The following is a 5,748-nucleotide window of genomic DNA, read 5'->3' on the forward strand; positions in this document are numbered from 1 at the left end:
ATTAAAAACAGTAAATTCACTGTAAATTAAACAGATTAATTCTTAAAATTAAAGTTACAAAAGTTATTCAGTCAAGAGCAGTGAGTGATTTTGTCTTTTGTTTTTCACATTAATTAACAATAACCAATAGGCCTAATTAATTAACATTGTTAACATTAACATTTGGTATGAAAGTGACAGCAGCTTTTATACCTGCTGTCTGTCAGTCTGTGTTAAAGAACAAAAGAAAAAAAATCACTCTGCTCAAATCTGCTCTTGACTAAATAACTTTTTCATATTTAATATGGATTAATATATAAATATAATCTATATCTATGACTTTATACATCATAGTATTTGGTTCCTGAATAGTAGAAGCTACTGTTAGTTTTAGGCAAGCCAACCTGAAAAAGTTAAAACACAGTTTGTTTCATTTGTATCCTTGTGCTATTGCTAGTAACTTGTTCATTTATTACTGACCGTTTAATTGTCTTTATGTAACATTATTTATTAAAATGCAAGGTTACTTGAGTCAGAAACAATGAAAACAAAAACTTTTTCTTGAGGTGTTTGTGAGGCGGCTTCGTGTGCTCGGCGCTTTGGATGTGACCGTGAGCGCCCAGAAAACTAGTTTGGAGCGCGCAAGTACCGAATGGTTTAAAAAGACGTGCAGATGATAAACTTTTGTGATGATGCAACTCTGACCCGATTAGGCAAGTGACAGTCCTGTCAGCTGAGCGAAAGTATTGTATCGCGGTGTGCAGCAGCTCTCTTAGTACAGATGAGATGCACTGATGTGAAGCAATTTTGTGAGAGTGAGAGCGAGAAGACGCGGTACAGCTGAACCACTCACACTGTTTTCAAATGATTGATGAGTTTTTTAACTCATCTAACCTACATTGTATTAAAACTTAATGTAACCTACATAATTTCTGACTGGCACGACATAACTGAACAAATGTAAACGGGTTAAGGCGGGACCCCCTACAAGGCGGGGCCCCTGGGCTACAGCCCATTCAAGCCCAATGGTAAGTCCGGCCATGTCAGATGTATATGACTTATTTTCTTTGGGAAGAACACACTGAAAGATTTTTAAGAAAAAGAATTAATCTCTGTGAGTCCATATAAAGTAAGTATATATGACCTCCAAATCTAAATGTTTAAAAACGTGACGAAAATCCATACAACGCCAGTTGATGAATCATTGTCTTCTGAGGTGAAATGATAGGTGTGTACTACGAAAAAGTTTGCAATACTAGTATTTTTAACTATAAACCATTGGCCAACAGTCATGTGTGGGTTAATGAGAGCGTTGTGAAATGCTACGTCAATGTTGTGAAGCGTGACGTTAGTGTGCAAGAAGTGATATGGGCTGCGTCTGAAAGGTGAAATATACTGCCTCCAGAGGATGCATTCCAAGGTAGGAAGGCATCAAGGCATGTCTGAATCCAGTGTTATCTTCACTTCCTGTCTCCTGAGATGCCTTTATCTGAGCGCTTTTTAAAGGCAGCATAAACGTATTCTTCACTGCCTTTGATATCCCACAATTCTGTGCGTTCCATTCTGTGACAGTTAAAAAATAAATAAAGAGCCAGTGGTCAGTTTATGTGTAGATTTTTCACCAACTTTTTCCACTTTCCTCTTTATTTGTGGTCATATGAAGAAAGACAGTCATACACATCTGGGACGATTTGAGGGTGAATAAATGATGAGAGAATTTTCATTTTTGGGTATAGTGTCGCTTTAATCATTCTACTAGAGAATCTCTAAATGAAATGCACTAAAGAGTGTATTTCTACAGCCCACCCTGCAATAAGATGCTTTGTTCCTCTACACCTTCTCACACACAACTGTCTGGCCTCTGCAATGACGTGTGCCACCTTTCAGCCAGCGTTCTAGAGGCCCGTTTTCAACTTGCGTCATGTTTCTGTGTGTTATCTTGCACTGCTCTGACTGCAGAATTCTAGAATCAGCATAGTTCAGTCTGGCTGCCTGTCTACACCTGTGTCTGGATTTAAAGACACACTTCTAGTTGAGCAATAGCAAACAGACAGATATTACCCAAAACGAAGACCTTAGCCAAAAAGAAACCATCTACTCATGGCTTCTCTTTCTTTTCCACGCTCCCTCCAAACGACTGTTCTGGGAGAATGTCAGTCTGGAGAGCAGGTACAAAATTCAGTGAAAAGGGTGGATTACTTTAAGGCAGCAACAAATGCACGTGTACAGCTATTTACCGTACTTACAACAGTGATATATTTACAACAGTGCATTCCAGTCACTTAAGTGTAGGGGACTCCAAAGTCGCAAAAATACACAAAACTACATTTAATTGCTTGGCTTGTTCCTAAACTAAAGCTGTGGTATAGTTCAGGGGTGTCCAGACCTGCTCCTGGAGGGCAACCTTCCTGCGAAGTTTAGCTCCAACCTTAATGAAACACAACCAAAATCAAATAAAGGTCTTAAGGATTATTAGAAACTTTGAAGTAGTATCTCAAACGAGATACACAATTTAGTGTATACATTTTACTACAAAGTGCACTTACACAATTTAGTGTATAAATGTCACTATACAGAAGCATTTGTAGTTTTTCATTTGAAGGAAATTTGATTGATTGATTGATTGATTGATTGATTGATTGATTGATTGGAGCTTGACAGTACATCTAGTGTACACTTTAGTATCCAGTTCAGCGGATTGTACCTTTAAAGCAGTTACAAACAATGTACATAATGATTGACCTACTGAGTAGAAGACACCGTTTAATCATTAAAAATGAATGATATGATAAATAATTGATTTATTCATTTAAAATGGATAGCGTTTTTGTAGATGGTCAGACAAAGGACCTGAAATCTTGGGTTTGCAAAGCATTGTTATGCTGCAGGGATGCTGTAAATCATAATGATATAATATATGAAGCATGAAATAGACTACAGATTGATTGATTGATTGATTGATTGATTGATTGATTGGAGCTTGACAGTACATCTAGTGTACACTTTAGTATCCAGTTCAGCGGATTGTACCTTTAAAGCAGTTACAAACAATGTACATAATGATTGACCTACTGAGTAGAAGACACCGTTTAATCATTAAAAATGAATGATATGATAAATAATTGATTTATTCATTTAAAATGGATAGCGTTTTTGTAGATGGTCAGACAAAGGACCTGAAATCTTGGGTTTGCAAAGCATTGTTATGCTGCAGGGATGCTGTAAATCATAATGATATAATATATGAAGCATGAAATAGACTACAGCTTTGACCTTTTATTGCAATCTGAATAAGATTCAGATGCCGTGACCTCAAACTTGTGCCATACAAATCAGCCAAGGTCATGGGAAGGAATGATAAATGGCACTTTATTATCCCTAGATGTAAGATGTGCCGTCATTCCTCATGAATGAATATTATGGTAATTATTTCTGTCTGGATGGAGCCCATGTTTGTAGTCTGTGCTGATGGTGTGGTAATGTGGCGTCTAAGTGTGTCTCACAGCTGGTAGTATGCTAATATTGGATTGTGTTTTGTTTTATTCATTGGGGTAGGGGAGATTGATTTCTGCATATTTATGATTTGATGTTTTCTTGATTGCCTCTTGCTTGAAGCTGTTAAACATTTAGCATTCATATTGTCATAATAAACCACCAATTAGAATGCATTCAATGCCTTATTAGTAAAACGAACTCTTGAATATGCAAATATATGTGACTGTTTATTTAAATGCTTCTAATGTTACAATTATGTGTAAAAGGGTAATGTTACATTTAACAATATGCATAATCAAGCCTTAATATATTTAATGTGCATAATCAAGCCATCAGCTTAAGTTACTCTCTTCCTCTCACTCTCATGTTTTATGGCCTCTGTGAATTTAGCATTTAATTCTTTTCTTCAGAAAGTCTGCATTAAAAAGACAAACAAACAAACAACAGTAATAACATTTATAATTATTGTTTTTACTGTATTTTTGATCAAACAAATGCAGCCTTGGTGAGCAGAGGCGTCTTTCAAAAACATAAAAAGATCTTACCAACCCCAAACCTTTGTCAGCATGTTATTCTGTTATCACTCTTGCATCCTTTAAGCATGATAATATCATGACTGATATCATATCTTTGTTTTCTATCCGAAAATTCAGTTTTCTCTTGCTCAAAAGCCTCAGAGCAATGTCTTGAAACCTTCGCAAGAACTGCTTTTATGTCATTGTAAGATCATGAATTCTATGAATTAGACTGAAATTAAAGTGCCGCCTTCTGTTTGCAGGATGAACAGTGCGACTCTCTCAGTCTCAGACTGCCACTCTTGAAAACAAATTTGTGTGTTCCTGTTTTTAATGAGTTGTTTTGTTTCCAAAAATACAATCCATAGAGAGGAAGAGAGACTGAAACAAGTTTTCAAGACATTTGAACCACTTTATGATCTTATGCAGTCTCGCTCTGTCTCTCTTCTTTCAATCTGTCATCTTTCTAATGCAACTGTATCACCAAGTGATTTAGAGTGATTGTCAACAGATACATCACATTACTTTGGATGCCTCTGAACTGCGACTTATGTTTTCTCCCAGAAACCTCCAAATCAACCATTGACCCAGATATGTGTGTAAGTGCTGCTTTGTTGTCTTCAAGGCTATTCATTTTCATTAAATCTGCAAAAGTAATATTTCTGAGATGATACATTATTGTCTTTTATGTCTGAAGCACAGCTGGACTGGGGAGATTCATTCCCAGCGAGCCTCTGCTCTTGTATTGCGGTCACATGACCTGCGTTTGAAACCGTAGCAGCTCTTCGGAGTGCAGCAGAAAGAAGATCTCTAAGAACATCACTCACAGAGCAGCGCTGCTTACACTGCTGAAATCTGTGTGAAACTGTGAGAGGGAATGAACGAAAGGCTCGAAGGCAAAGCATATGGTTAGTGTGGCCTTTTTTTTTCTCTTTTTTGCATATATAGCCTTCTATTGTTCAAAAATGTATTTTTACAAAGACAAGTGAGGGAATATTTATGTTACAAAAGATTACTATTTCAAATCAATGTTCTTTTGAACTTTGTTCATTAATGAATCCTGAAAAGATGTATCATGCTTTCCAAAAAAAAGTTTTAAAGAACAACTATTTTCAACATTGATAATATTAAGAAATGTTTCTTGAGCATCAAATCAGCATATTAGAATGATTTCTGAAGGATCACATGACACTGAAGACTGGAGTAATGATACTGAAAATTCAGCTTTGCATCACAGGAATAAATTACATTTTAAAATATATTCAAATAAAAAATAGTTCTTTTAAATTGTAATAATATTTCACAATATTACTGTTTTTATTATGCATATTCAATTAGAGGCAGAAAAAACTTCATCCCAAATATTTGAATGGTATTTGTTAATCATATTATTTCTACTTTTTGGCCTAAAGTGTCTAATCTAGTGCACATCCTCCTATAATCAGCATGCCCAATTTCTGTTCTCACTTCTCACACACAGTCTTGCTGCCAGGCTTAATGGGGATCGTTATATTTGTATATTTGTCATGTCTGAAAGCCAAACTGAAGTAATAAGAACTTCACTGACAGAAACAAGACATTTGCACTGTGCTCATTTGTTATATTCATGTTTTTAATCTTTGAGTCTTCAGACATCAAAGAAAATCTTGATTAAAAACTTGTCAGCAATCATTTATAGCATCATTCATTGGCATGAAACAGTGACACAGTTTCTGTCTTCGCACTCCTCTGAACACTTTCTGTTCTCTGTTATTTTCTC

Source organism: Sinocyclocheilus anshuiensis, unplaced genomic scaffold, assembly GCF_001515605.1.
Source record: "Sinocyclocheilus anshuiensis isolate Anshui unplaced genomic scaffold, SAMN03320099.WGS_v1.1 scaffold1296, whole genome shotgun sequence".
Classification (NCBI taxonomy): domain Eukaryota; kingdom Metazoa; phylum Chordata; class Actinopteri; order Cypriniformes; family Cyprinidae; genus Sinocyclocheilus; species Sinocyclocheilus anshuiensis.